Source organism: Polypterus senegalus, chromosome 6, assembly GCF_016835505.1.
Source record: "Polypterus senegalus isolate Bchr_013 chromosome 6, ASM1683550v1, whole genome shotgun sequence".
Classification (NCBI taxonomy): domain Eukaryota; kingdom Metazoa; phylum Chordata; class Cladistia; order Polypteriformes; family Polypteridae; genus Polypterus; species Polypterus senegalus.
In genome coordinates, this window is record NC_053159.1 from 56,316,004 (window position 1) to 56,332,225 (window position 16,222).

Consider the following 16,222-nt stretch of genomic DNA (forward strand, 5'->3'; position numbering starts at 1 on the left):
CCCCAAAACAACAGACACTCAAATACGAAGAGCTACTGCCATACCCAGAGAGAACCTTCTGGAATATAAAACAAAGACAACAAGAACCGCATTCCCTTGTTGTCACCTACAACCACATCTTGAAACACTTCGAAAACTATCAAGGAACTTCAGCCAATACTAAACAACGACCAAACACTAAAAAATGTATTTCCTGAACCTCCTCTCCTGGCATACAGACAACCACCAAACCTTCAGCAACTAATTGTCCAAGCTCCTAAATGAACCAACAGAAAATGGCACATCTCCCTGCCTACAGAAAAGATGTAAAACGTGTGCCCACATCTACAATACAGAGCGTCTAATTATACCAAACTCCCGACTTGAACATCACATAAAGGGATCATTTTCCTGCAGATCATCGAATGTTGTCTACCTAATTCTCTGCATGAAATGTCCTGACACTACACTCTATGTGGGAGAAACTGGACAAACACTCCGCCAGAGAATGAATTTACACAGATTCCACATTAAACATGGCAACACAGATGTTCCTGTAGCGCCCACTTCAACAGCCATGGACACTGTGAGAGGGACTTTAAAGTCACAGTGCTTATGGGCAACTTCAAAACGCAGCAAGAGAGAAAAGAATGGGAAGTTAAGCTCATGTTAAAATTTAATACATTACAGCATGGCTTGAACAGAGACAAGAGTTTTATAGCCAGATATGAAGACTGTTTGCATCTCTCAGACTGACACAGACAACCTGACTACAGATCTGCATTGTTTTGAAAAACTTCACAAACTTCAAAGGACTTTATTGGACAGTTATCTTATCTAAAGATCTTCACCATACATTGTTCTTCTATCTCCTGTTAAATTAATCTTAGCCTGAATGAACCTATTAATTTTTTACATTTAAGAGTTTTCATTCAAAAATTTACCATTGTTGTTTCTTGTCCTAGTGTGTGGATATAAACTCAGGGAACTTCAGTTTCTGTATTACATCTTGCCTGAAGAAGGGGCCTGAGTTGCCTCGAAAGCTTGCATATTGTAATCTTTTTAGTTAGCCAATAAAAGGTGTCATTTTGCTTGGCTTTTCTCTACTTAAAATACAGAAGTAAGAAAATATATTTATCGTATGGTTGACATTTCCAATAGAATATATATCCTGAAAGTTTTAATTGCCATTTTTGGTATAACAACTTACGAATAATTACATATAAAGATATACTGTAGATCTGCTATTTTTCTCTTTTTTTCTATTGCTTCCATCCAAATTCTGTTTATACATCCCTTCTATCTCTGTGATCACCCTCATGATGCAACTTTACCTTTCCACATGCTCAAAATTTCATAATTAATCCAAATTTTCCAATCATTACTTTTTGATAAATATTTAATAGAAATGCTGCTGTGGTCTCATCCGTTGCAAGAGATGGACGTCTTAAGCGGAGCTCCGCTACCAGCGGTGTTATTTTTCATATTATCTTCTTATTATCCTGAGATATCCTGTATTTATCCAACCTAATGGTACTACTGTTATTATTGCATTAAGACTTACTATCCTTATTCTGGAACACTTTCCAACACCATTCCCAGGGTTTATTATCCGGGTTTATTATCTCAATATTTTAAGATTGCTGAAGATTATATTTTAAGTTCATAGTTTGTTAATGATTATATTTTAGGCATATAGTATTTAGACTATCTTGGCAATAGATATCTCTGTTTTTTAATCCTAAAACGCCGCTGCGTGGGGGCTTGTTTTGCTTTGGACGAGCTCTGTCTCTGGGCATGTCAGAGGACCAGGACTGCATCAAGTTTGGTCCAGCCTCACGTGGGGAGGCAAAATGGGAGGGTGGGGGGTTAAGGGGGGAGAGAAAATAGAGCAGGCTATATCTATATCTAATCTATCCTTTTAATCCTTATAATTATGACTACCAACGTAACAATAGGCTGCATGGCAATAACTCTTGGGGAAATAGGAAATCAAGGTTAATGCTGTCTCACTTCCAGTTAAGACTATTAAATGACATCAAAAATTCAGAATCAATGTCTCCATGATGGGACAGTTAACTTTGTGAGCTTGAATGTTAAAGGCCTGAATCATGAATTAAAGAGAAAGAAAGTATTCTCTCACCTAACAGATTTAAATGCTAAAATAGTATTTTTACAGGAGACCCACTTACTAAGCAAAGATCAGTTCTTGCTGTAAAAGGACTGGACTAACCAAATGTTCCATTCTATCTTTACAAAGAAAACTAGAGGTGTGGGAATTCTCATACATAGAACAGTCTCATTTGTAGCATCAGATGTAGTATTGGGTCCTGAAGGGAGATATGTGACGGTCATGGGCAACTTATCTAACTGTAAAATGATTTTGATTTAGATGCTTATGCACCTAATGTCGATGATAAGGAATTTATACCAAATTTATTTGCATCCATTCCCAATGTGAACACTCATAAAATTATAATGGCTGGGGACTTTAGTTGTGTTTTAAATCCACTGTTAGATAGGACTTCTATCACAGGGGGGACGACATCTAACACTGCAAAGATAATTACAAAGTTTATTACTGATCACAACTTATCAGACCACTGGAGGTTTTTAAACCCAAACTCAAGAACATATTCTTTCCACTCACCAGTACATTATTGCTACTCAATGATGAATTGATTATTTCTTTATAGATAATAATTTCTTGCCTACAATTAAATCTTGCAAATACGATGCTATTGTTATTTCCAACCATGCACCTCTGATCTTGGAGCTAAAGTCACTATGCCCCACACACTCACCTCGCAGATGGCGTCTCAACCTGCTTCTATTAGCAGATGAGAATTGTACAGAATTGATATCCAAACAAATCAGTATCTTCCTAGAGACAAATACATCCTCAGAGATTTCTGCAGGAATACTCTGGGAAACTCTTAAGGCCTTCTTAAGAGGATAGATTATTTCATATCTTTCCCACAGAAATAAATTAGAAACCAAGAAAGTATCAGAGCTAAAAAGCAAAATTACTAGAATGCAGACCCCCGTGACCCTGTGTTCGGATTCAGCGGGTTGGAAAATGGATGGATGGATGGATAGATGAAGTACATACCAGGATTCCAAGCAAGGTTCTACATAGGAAAAGGCAGGCTCTGCATTCAGAACTCAACCACTTGATAACTAAAGAAACTGAACAACTAATTTATAATTCCAGACATCATTACTATGAACACAGAGAGAAAGCTAATAAGCTTTTAGCTCAACAAATCCAAAAGCAAGAAGTCCGCAATACAATCCCAGTAATCACCGACACAAACGGAGACAAAATCATCGACCATAAAAATATAATGCACACATTTAGAGACTACTATAAATCCTTATATTCTACTGAGTTTAAAGAAGACAGCACACAATCTAATACATTTCTGGATACATTACAGATACCACAAATAGATACTTTTAGTGTGGAGGAACTGGATAAACCTCTGGCGTTATCAGAATTACTAGATGCTATAAAGTCACTTCAAGGCAGGAAAGCAGCAGGCCCTGATGGCTACCCTGCAGAATTTTATAAGAAATTCTCTGCTCAGCTAGCTCCCCTCCTATTAGCAACATTTACAGAAGCTAGAGACAATCAAACTCTTCCTCAAACTTTTCGCCAAGCATTAATCACTGTTTTTCCTAAACAAAATAAGGACTTATTACAATGTGCATCATACAGACCAATTTCACTTTTGAATAATGACGTTAAGATACTCTCAAAAATCATAGCTAGAAGGATGGAGAAAGTGCTCCCTTCGGTAATATCACAAGATCAAACTGGATTTATCAAGGGTTGACACTTATCTTCCAATCTTCGACGCCTGTTTAATGTAATATACTCACCAACTAAGTCAAACACCCTAGAAATATTATTATCATTGGATGCAGAAAAATTTTACATGAATAAATGGAAAATACCTTTTTACTACATTGGAGAAATCTGGGTTTGGCCCGAACATTTGTGCATGGATCAAACTACTGTATACCAATCCAGAAGCTTCAATTTGTATCAACAACATTTGTTCAGACTACTTTAAACTAGAACGTGGTACCAGACAAGGATGCCCTTGTCACTGCTGCTATTTGCAATCGCCATTGAACCACTGGCAGTTCACTGTCGTAATAGTGATCAGATAAAGGGGATTATCAGAGAAGGACTGGAACAGAAAATCTCTATATGCAGATGATATGGTACTGTATATATCAGACCCACAAAATTCTGTGCCTGCAGTCTTAACAGCACTCACAGAATTTCAAAAGATCTCTGGTCTCAGAATTAATCTGAATAAAAGTGTACTCTTTCCAGTGAATTCTCAAGCATATAATATTAGATTAGACACCCTACCTTTTATCATTGCAGAACAGTTTAAATACCTAGGGTAAACATCACAAGTAAACATAAAGCTCTTTATCAACAAAATTTCGCCGTCTGCATGGAAAAAATTAAGCAAGACTTGCATAGATGGTCAACCCTTCATCTCACTCTAGCTGGAAGAATTAACACTGTTAAGATGAATATTCTTCCTAAGCTTCTTGTTTAATTTCAAAACATTCCAATATACATTAATAAATCATTTTTTAAGCAATTAGATTCAACAATAACCTAATTTATTTGGAATTCAAAACATCCACGTATCCAAAGAGCGACCCTACAAAGACAAAAGGCAGAAGGTGGCATGGCTCTACCTAACTTCCAGTTTTATTACTGGGCAGCAAACATACAAGCTATAAAACCTGGACACAAATAGATGAACATACACAGGCCTGGTCCGCAATAGAAGTAAAATCCTGCAGTACTTCTTCATATTCCCTGCTCTGTACCCCAATAAATGCAAATTATCGGCAATATACTAATAACCCAATTGTGCTTCACTCACTCAGAATATGGAACCAATGTAGAAAGCATTTTAAGATGGAGAAGCTTTTATCTGTGGCAACTCTGCAAGAGAACCACCTCTTTCAACCTTCAAAAACATATTTAGTTTTTAATATCTTGGAAAAATTTGGGATTAACTTGCTTAGAGATCTTTATATAGACAACATCTTTGCATCCTATGAACAATTACATTCCAAATTTAACATTCCAGCTACACATTTCTTTCACTATCTTCAAATTAGGAACTTTGTTAAACAGAACCTGCCTGATTTTCTTCATTTTGCAAACTCGTCCATGCTTGAAAAAATATTGCTCATTTTCAAGGACTCAGACACCATCTCTGCAATATATAAAATTACTTTACAGTCCCTCCCTTTCAAAGATCCAAGAGGACACTGGGAAATAGATCTCTTAATCAATATATCAGAAAAGGAGTGGAAAGTAGCAATGCAGAGAATTCACTCAAGCTCCATATGCGTAAAGCATACAATTATTCAACTCAAAATTATATATCGAGCACATTTGTCTCACCTAAAACTCTCCAAAATGTTTCCACAGCAGGATCCAACATGCGAACGCTGCAATAAAGTCCCAGCCTCACTGGGTTACATGTTTTAATCCTGCACCAAATTAACATCATTCTGAACCAAAATTTTTAATTACCTTTCAGACAGACTTGGTCTAACATTCCCTCCTAACCCATTAACAGCTGTGTTTGGGGTTCTTCCAGATGGGTTTAAAGTGGAAAAAGACAAACAAACTGTGATTGCATTCACTACACTTTTGGCAAGCAGACTTATTTTTACTAAACTGGAAGAATCCTAACTGTTCTCTTTTAAGTCAATGGGAACCCGATGTTTTATACTACAGGGGGTCATTGGGTTATGACACAGTTCCGTTCCTACAACAGTGATGTAACCCGAATTTTGGTGTAAGTCGAAACACATCCTAGCTTAAGTCACTTATCTATCCTAACACATTTGCAAAATCATAATCTAGAACATAAAAGCACAACTAAGTCAATAAAAAAGGACATATACTGTACTGTACACTGTACAGTAGTAACAGAAAAAATGAGTATAAAAAAATCCTTACCTTTACTCCTTCTCACATCTCAATTTTTTTAAGTTTTTATGGGAGTGAGTGTTGTAAACTTGAAACGTTGTATGTCGAGACGTTGTAACCCGAGGACTCACTGTGCTTGAAATTGGAAAAAATCAAATACTCAGTTTGAGGATCTGTACAGATTTTTTTCAAAACATGACAGGATTTAATCAGTAATATTTTAGAATAAGATCTTAAAGCACAGAGGAAGCAATTATTTCTGCATTTCTTTTTCTTCTCCATTCATCTCTATTGGCTTATCAAACTTATCAATTTAGGTATCTTTACAAGCCTTAGGTTTTACTCCGTTGGCCATGCTCTTTCTCTCAGGGATGGGGGTCGACTTGTTTTCAATCCTACTTTTTGTAAAAATTGATTGATTTGTATGGAATGATTACAATAAAAAAAATTAATTAATTAATTAATTAATTAATTAATTAATAGAATTGTACATTGATCCCAATGAAAATCACCATCTAGTGGCCGCTGTAAATTCTTTGGCTGTTTCCTGCCTCTATAGTTAATTCGCATTTGCTCTTTATTAATTTTATAATTTCCCATACATTTTCAAAACATAAAGGCAGCCAGTGAGTCTATATTGTATATATTAGGCAGCTTTGTAAAGGAACCCTGTGGTAATTCAGACAAGCACTTTAACTATCACACATCTAACCTGGATAATACACTATCAGTTCCAGATAAGAAATCTACCAATCTGGAGGGTGCCATTTCTTCTTTTCTGTCTTTACATTTCTTATATATTTTTTTCATATTTATTGAACACCAGCTATTTATGTATATCATTTTTAAAATATTTTATAGCTATCCATCATTCCATCCATCCATTTTTTAAACCACATATTCTGAGCAGAGTTGCAGTGAAGTTGGACCCTATCTCAGCAAGCATTGGGTACAAGATAGGAAAAATCCTTGGATAGGGTGCCAGTCCATACTCTTGTAAAAACTTCTCTAGTTGTATCATTGAATTTTCTAATAAAAACATTTCTTTGGAGGTCTCTCTAGGTGCACCATACTAGTCTGCATATATTAAGTCTTCTTCTTCTTCTTTCAGCTGCTCCCGTTAGGGGTTGCTACAGCGGATCGTATTCTTCCACATCTTTCTGTCCTCTGCATCTTGTTCTGTTACACCCATCACCTGCATGTCCTCTCTCACCACATCCATAAACCTTCGCTTAGGCCTTCCTCTTTTCCTCTTCCTTGGCAGCTCTATCCTAAGCATCCTTCTCCCAATATACCCAGCATCTCTCCTTTGCACATGTCCAAACCAATGCAATCTTGCCTCTCTGACTTGTCTCCCAACTGTCCAACTTGAGCTGACCCTCTAATGTACTCCTTTCTAATCCTATCCATCCTCGTCACACCCAGTGCAAATCTTAGCATCTTTAACTCTGCTACCTCTAGCTCTGTCTCCTGCTTTCTGGTCAGTGCCACCGTCTCCAACCCATATAACATAGCTGGTCTCACTACTGTCCTGTAGTCCTTCCATTTCACAAATCACTCCTGACACTCTTCTCCACCCATTCCACCCTCCCTGCACTCTCTTTTTCACCTCTCGTCCACAATCCACATTACTTTGTACTGTTGATCCCAAGTATTTAAACTGACCTTTGCCAACTCTACTCCTTGCATCCTCATCATTTCACTGACCTCCCTCTGATTTACACACATGTATTCTGTCCTGTTCCTACTGACCTTCATTCTTCTCTTCTCCTCTCTAGAGCATATCTCCACCTCTCCAGGGTCTCCTCAACCTGCTCCCTACTATCGCTACAGATCACAATGTCATCAGCAAATGTCATAATCCACAGGGACTCCTGTCTAATCTCATCTGTCAACCTATCCATCACCATTGCAAATAAGAATGGACTCAGAGCCGATCCCTGATGTAGTCCCACCGCCATCTTGAATGCGTTTGTCACTCCTACCGCAGACCTCACCACGGTCACACTTCCCTTGTACATATCCTGTACAACTCTTACATACTTCTCTGTCACGCCCGACTTCCTCATACAATACCACAACTCCTCTTGAGGCACACTGTCATATGCTTTCTCCAGGTCCACAAAGACGCAATGCAACTCCTTCTGGCCTTCTCTATACTTCTCCATCAACACCTTCAGAGCAAACATTGCATCTGTGGTGCTCTTTCTTGGCATGAATCCATACTGCTGCTCATTAATCATCATCTCACTTCTTAACCTAGCTTCCACAACTCTTTCCCATAACTTCATGCTGTGGCTCATCAATTTTATTCCCCTGTAGTTAAAGCAGTCCTGCACATCCCTCTTATTCTTAAATATCGGCACCAGTACACTTCTTCTCCTCCCCTCAGGCATCCTCTCACTTTCCAAGATTTCATTACACAATCTGGTTAAAAACTACACTGCCATCTCTCCTAAACACCTCCATGCTTCCATAGGTATGTCATCTGGACCAACAGCCTTTACATTTTTTACCCTCTTCATAGCTGTCCTTACTTCCTTCTTGCTAATCCGTTGCACTTCCTGATTCACTATCTCCACATCATCCAACCTCTTCTCTCTCTCGTTCTCTTCATTCATCAATTTCTCAAAGTACTCTTTCCATCTGCTCAACACACTCTCCTCGCTTGTAAGTACGTTTCAATCTTTATCCTTTATCACTCTAACCTGTTGCACATTTTTCCCAGCTTGGCCCCTCTGTCTAGCCAATCAGTACAGGTCCTTTTCTCCTTCCTTAGTGTCCAACCTCTCATAGAACTCATCATATGCCTTTTCTTTAGCCTTCGCCACCTCTCTCTTCACCTTGTGCCTTATCTCCTTGTACTCTTGTCTACATCTCTTTGACTATCCCACTTCTTCTTTGCCATTCTCTTCCTCTGTATACTCTCCTGTATTTCCTCATTCCACCACCAGATTTCCTTTTCCTCCTTCCTCTTTCCAGATGCCATGCCAAGCACCTTTCTTGCTGTCACCCTTACTACATCTGCTGTAGTTTCCCAGCTGTCTAGTAACTCTTCACTGCCACCCAGTGCCTGTCTCAACTCCTCCCTAAACTCAACCTTGCAGTCTTCCTTTTTTAACTTCCACAATTTGATCATTAGCTCTACCCTCAATCTCTTTCTCTTCTTGATATCCAATGTCATCCTACAGACACCATCCTATACTGCTTAACTACACTTTCCCAAAACACCACTTTGCAGTCTTCAATCTCCTTCAGATTAACTCTTCTGCATAGCGTGTAATCTACCTGTGTGCAGCTTCCTCCACTCTTGTATGTAACCCTATGTTCCTCCCTCTTCTTAAAATATGTATTCACCACAGCCATGTCCATCTTTCTGGCAAAATCCACTATCCTCTCCTTGACACCATACCTACCCATCACCTCCTCTTCTCCTCTCTTTCCTTCACCAACATGTCCATTGATATCCACTCTAATCACCACTTTCTGTCCCTTGGGTACACTGTTGATCACTTCAGCTCACTCCAAAAATCTTCTTTCTTATCCATTGCACACCCAACTTGCGGGGCATATGCACTAACAACATTCATCATCACACCTCCAATTTCCAGCTTCATAATCATTACTCTGTCTGACACTCTTTTCACCTCCAAAACACTCTTGAACTCCTACTAGGAACTCATTCTGTTCCTTCAGAATATCCCTACTTCATTTCTCCACCTATCCACACCATGATAGAACAATTTTAATCCACGTCCAATCCACCTGGCCTTACTCCCCTTCCATTTAGTCTCTTGCACACACAATATATCAACCTTCCTTCTCTCCATCATATCTGCTAACTCTCTCCCCTTACCAGTCATACTGCTATTATTCAAAGTTCCTACCCTCAGTTCCACTCACTTTACCTTCCTCCTCTTCTCCTGCCTCCGGACACGTCTCACCCCTCTTCAACTCCTCCATCTTCTTCTTCAGCCAAAATTAGCCAAATTTCCGCCAGCAATCTGTTGGCTAACAGTACTGGTGGCAGTCGTTGTTAACTCAGGTCTCGACAGATCCGGTATGGAAATTTGTATTGTCCGCATATTGATTTGGCAAAATTTTACATTGGATGCCCTTCCTGATGTTAACCTCTCCATTTATCGAAGAAACACACTGGTTTGTGCATCCCCTGTGGCTGAGTTTTTGTGCGTATTGGTAATGATTTGATAAATAAGAGCTAAACCAGGTAAGCAAAGTGCTTGTAAGCTTAAAGTAATTTTCCATCCTCTGTAGTAAAATAAAATGGTCAATGATGTCAAATGTTAATGTTAAATCTAACAACATAACTGCTGTGGATTTCCCTTTATCAGAAGATATCAAAATGTTGTTTGCAACATAGGATAATAATATTTCTGTATTATGACCGGTGCAGAAGCCTGAGTGTAATTTCTGAAATAAATTGTGATGTGTAAGATGAGAGTGAATCTGCGTGGCGACTACTTTTTCCAAGTATTTTAGAGAGAAAGGGTAAATATGAAACAGATGTACAATTATTAAGTGTATGTGGGTCTAGCTATGGCTTTTTAAGTAATGATATGCTGTCACTTTATGATCATCAGCACTATTCAGTAATGCTAATAATGTGTACTGCCAGAACATCTATTGAGCTTTTTATTAGTTATACAAGAAATGCCTTCATAGTCAAACTAGGAAAAAAAAGATTTGAATAAATCCTCAAAGCTAGAATTTGATTTTTTCCAATTTCAAATAGCATAGGAAATCAGTTACCCACTGACTTATTAAAGGTGGGTTGTGATTCTTCCAGTTAAGCAAGATAAGTCTACTTACTAGTAGGGTGGTATAGCCTATTACAATCAATTTGTTGTTTTCTACTTTAAGCCCCTCTGGGAGTACCAAACACAGCTGTTAATTGGTTAGGAGTGATTGTGACACCAAAGCTGATTTTGGTGATTCAAAGATTTTTGTCCAAAATGTTGTTAATTTGGTGTTCACTCCCAAAACATGTGGCCAGCTGGTGCTGAAGCTAGATTGCAACTCTCACAGATTTGATCTTACTTTTGATACATTTGGGGCAATTTTAAACAAGATAAATGTGATTGATGAAAGATTTTATATTGAATTATTGAATGTTTTATGCATATAGAGCTAGAGTGTATTCTATGCCTGGCTGACATCCACTCCTTTGTTGAGATATTAATTGAAAGATCCTTTCCCCACCATACTCTAGGATCTTTGAAGGAAAAATATTTTATCTATTGTTGAGATGCTGTCCAAGCCTTCATTACTGACCAGTACTTCTTCTGGAACAGAAATGGGTAGGAGGTGTGGAAAATTGAGTTGGTTTCTTTTAGAAAAAAATCTAACTTGAAAGTAGTGGAAACATTATGTTGCTAAAAAGTTAAATCTGAAGCATAATTGTACATAAGATGTGTGGAATGGAAGTTAAAATCTATTGCTAGTTTTTGTATGAAAATCTGCATGCTCTCTGTTTGGCTCGGTATTATTATTAACAGAAGCTTGCTTGCATGGAGTAAGACTGCAGGTATCAAAAATAAGGTAAGTGAGTTGGAGTTGTATGTAGAAGAGCATAATTATGATATTATAGCAATAACGGAAACCTGGCTAAATAACAAAGATGGGGATGAGTGTAACATAGAGGGATACACATTTTTTTGGAAGGATAGACAGAACAGGAAAAGAGGTGGGGTTGCTGTTTATGCCAAACAGGGTTTAAATGTAAGTTATCTTCAGTTGGATGATGAGTCCCATCTTAGTGAGGACATGGGGCTTCGCCTGGAAAATATTTGGGGAAAAGGTCTTATTTTAGGAGTGTGTTATAGACCACCCAATTCAGACAGTAATTTCAACACACATCTTTTTAGTAATATCAAAAAGGCAAGTTTACAGGGGGATATTTTAGTCATGGGGGACTTTAATTATCCAAATATTAACTGGGATAACCTTGCAGATGGAGGAGCACAAGAGCAGGAGTTTTTAGAAGTAATCAGCGACTGTTTTTTAACACAGCATGTTAAAGCACCAACACGGGGTGAAGCCTGTCTGGATTTAGTATTCTGTAATAATCAGGATAGAATTTAGGGTGTAGAGGTGATTGAACCACTAGGGTCAAGTGACCATAATATAATACAGTTCTCAGTATTTTGTAAGAGTACAGATGCAAAGACAAAAATTATTAAGTTGAACTTTGGTAGGGCTAATTTTGAGCAGGTGCGACAAAGTCTAAGTAGGATAGACTGGGATAAGCTTTTAAATGTGGAAACAGTCGAGGAGCAGTGGAACAGGTTTAAAAATGTTTTACATGTAATGCAGGACAGATACATACCTAAATTTGGAATTAATAGGAAACTAAAAAAAACTCCACAATGGATTAATAAAGATTTAAAAAAGAAGTTGCAAAGGAAAAAACTGCTGTATAAGGCATATAAGACTAATGACTGCAAAGAGAATTGTAGCCGTATGAGAACATGAGGGCAACCATTAAGAAGGATATCAGAGAGGCTAAAAGACAGTTGGAGAGGAATATAGCAGATAAGGCGAAAGAAGACCCCAAGAGATTCTTTCAGTATTTTAGTAGTAAAAGAACAGTTAAGGAGGAGGTCAAGTTCATCAGGAATAGTAAAGGGGAATTAAAAGATACACACAATGAAATAGCAGATTCCCTAAACTTACATTTTTCTAAGGTGTTTACAAGTGAGCAAGTGGATAACCTCCCAGAGGTAAACACGACTACTAAGGAGGTACTGAGGGAATTGGAAATTGTAGAGGGAGAAGTGCTGCTCAGATTAAATAAGATGAAATATTTATCCTTGTGTTCTTAAGGAGGCTAGTGAGTACATATATAATAATAATAATAATAATAATACATTTTATTTATACAAGGCGCCTTTCAGAGAACTCAAGGACACCGAACAAACAAATAAATAAATACAAAACACAATTATAAACAACTTAAAACATCAGAAAATCTAAAAATTAAAACCAAACAAAACCACTATAATTAGGAGGAAGAAGAAAAAGCCATTTTAAACAAATGTGTTTTAAGTTTACATTTGAAAGATGAATATGATTTGATATTTCGGAGATCCGCAGGTAATGAGTTCCAGTGCTTGGGAGCAGAACGGCTGAAAGCTCTGCTCCCCATGGTGGTTAGGACGGGAGGAGGAGCGGTCAGATGGGTGGAGGAAGAGGATCTATGGTTACGGGATGGAATGGCAACATGTAGAAGGTCAGACAGATATGGAGGTGCGAGGTTATGGATGGCCTTAAAAGTTAGTAGCAGAATCTTAAAATCAATCCGAAACTTGATCGGGAGCCAATGAAGCTGCTGCAAGACCGAGTAATATGGTGAAAAGATGGGATTCCAGTGATGATACGTGCTGCAGAATTCTGGACTAACTGAAGCTTGTGAAGAGATTTATTAGGGAGACCAAAGAGGAGTGAATTGCAGTAGTCCAGCCGAGAAGTGACAAGACTATGAACAAGAATGGCAGTAGTATGAGGAGTGAGGGAGGGACGAATGCGATTAATATTACGTAAGTGGAAGTAAGCAGACCGGGTGATGTTATTAATGTGACATTGGAAAGATAGAGTACTGTCGAGGATGACACCCAGACTCTTGACCTGAGATGATGGGGAAACAACAGAGTTATCAATAATAAAAGAAAGATTATTGGTTTTGGATAATGATGATTTTGAACCAATGAGGAGAACCTCAGTTTTGTCACTGTTTAATTTAAGAAAATTTGAAGAGAACCAGGATTTAATTTCAGAAATACAATCAATAAGTGAGGGTGGTGGAAAAGAGGAGGTGGGTTTACCAGCAAGGTAGAGCTGGGTGTCATCAGCATAACAGTGAAAATTAATGTTATATTTGCGAAAAATATTGCCAAGGGAAGAAGGTAAATAATAAAAGAAGAGGCCCCAGGACAGAGCCTTGGGCACACCAGAAGTAACAGCGGTGGGTTGGGATGTGAAAGTTTTAAGCTGTATGAACTGAGTGCGGCCTGAAAGGTAAGATCTAAACCAATCAAGTGGAGTGTGAGTAATGCCAATCAAAGATAATCTATTAAGGAGAGTGGTATGACAAATAGTATCAAAGGCGCACTCAGATCAAGAAGGATGAGAATAGTGATTAGACCAGAATCAGCAGCCATAAGGAGGTCATTAGTAATTTTAACAAGTGCTGTTTCTGTACTATGAAGGGGGCGAAAACCAGACTGGAACTTCTCATATAGATTATTGTGAGACAAGTGGGTGTGAAGTTGGATAGCTACTATTTTTTCAAGAATTTTGGAGATAAAGGGCAAGTTAGAAATGGGGCGAAAATTATTGAAATTAGTAGGATCACAACCAGGTTTTTTAATATTGGGGTTATAGCAGCAGTTTTGAAAGATGAGGGAATAATACCAGTAGTAAGAGAAGAGTGAATGATGGCAGAAATAAGAGGGACTAGAGAGGGAGGCAGGCTTTAACCAAAACTGTAGGCAGGGGTCCAGCTGACAAGTAGATGACTTGGATTTGCAGATGAGATCTGAGATTTCAGAGGAAGTGGGAAGCTGGAAAGAAGAGAAAGAGTGAATAGGTGAGTGTAGTTCAGAAGAAATACAGAAAGGATCTGGACCAAGGTGCTGATGTATCTTTTGGATTTTCTCATTGAAAAAAGACATAAGAGAATTACAGAAGGCAGTTGAGTGAAGGTGAGATGGTAAAGAGTCTGGAGGTTGTGTAACATTATTAAGTAAAGAAAACAAAGACTTGGTGTTACCTGTATTACTAGTAATTAACTGAGTGTAATAATTAGATTTGGTTTGAGCTATACAATCCTTGTAGTAGAGTAGATGATTTTTATACATCTCTTTGTGGACAAAGAGTCTGGTTTTTTTAAACAACCTTTCAAGTTGCCTGCCTTTAGCTTTCAGAAGCGAAGTTCAGGCGTAAACCAGGGGCAGAAAAGGAAAAGAAACAGATCTGGTTTTAGCGGAGCCAGAGAATTAAGAATACCATTAAGACAAGTGTCATAATATGAGACCAGTTCTATGGGAGAGGATAAATTATAAAAGTCCATTTGCGAATCAATTCTAGAAGACAGCAAATTCAAGTTGATATTCTTAATGTTACGAAGGCTATGAGGCGTGGAAGCTTAGGAACAGAAAAGGTAAGTTTAGCGTTGAATGAGAGGAGAAAGTGGTCGGTTATAGTGAGTTCATCTGCTGTAAGATCAAAAGGAACAACACCAGAGCAGCAAATCAGGTCCAAGATATGTCCTTTACAATGGGTAGGAACATCAGTGTGCTGCTGGTATCCAAAACTCTCCAGGCAAGATAAAAAGTCTCTAGTGAGAGGGATATTGATATTGTCCAGATGTATATTAAAATCCCCCAGCAGAATTATATTTGGAGTAATTACAGATAGATTGGTAAGGAAGGTAGCAAGATCGTTCAAAAAATTATTGTTAGACTTAGGAGGACAGTAGACAGTTGCAATGATGGTTGGAACTGGCCCAGACAGTTGACACACAGTCGATTCAAAGAGCTAACAGCAGGAGCAGGCAACGGCAGGACTTTCCACTTCTCGCTATAAATTATCGCGACACCTCCTCCACGGCCAGATGCACGGGTTGACAAGTGTAAACAAACCCCGGGGGGGTGCATTCATTAAGTTGTGAAAAATCTTGAGGTTGCTGCCATGTCTCAGTTAAACAGAGAAAGTCAAACTTACTGTCAATGAGGAGATCCTGAATGAGATGTCCCTTGCTCGTAAGTGAGCGGATGTTCAATAGACCAAAGCTGACAATGTTGCTGTCGCATTTGACAGTGGTGTTAGTTGACCGAGCTAAGCTGGCCAACACGCTATGGTCAGCGTTCCTATCTGTGTTATGTGGAGGGTGCCGAAAATCAGACCAAAAAGAGTTAATTCCTTTCGAGACGTCCGTTCGGAATCTCCGGTGGGACCCACGATGGATGTATCTCCGACGAGGGAGAAGTATGACGTCCGGGTCGAAATATAGCACCGACAGCAAAGGCACAGACTGGAGAAGACGCAGTCGAAGCAGCTCAGCAGCTGGGTACTGGAGGAGGCCATTCGCAGGTTGAAGAACGTGCGACAGAAGACTCCAAACAAACAACCAAGCAAAAATCCTACCAGTCCACATTGTAGGAGAGGAGGCCGCAAGCAGCTCAGACGTGCAGAGAATAAACCGGTAAGTTTCAAACGAAACGGAGGTTAGGCTGAAGCTAA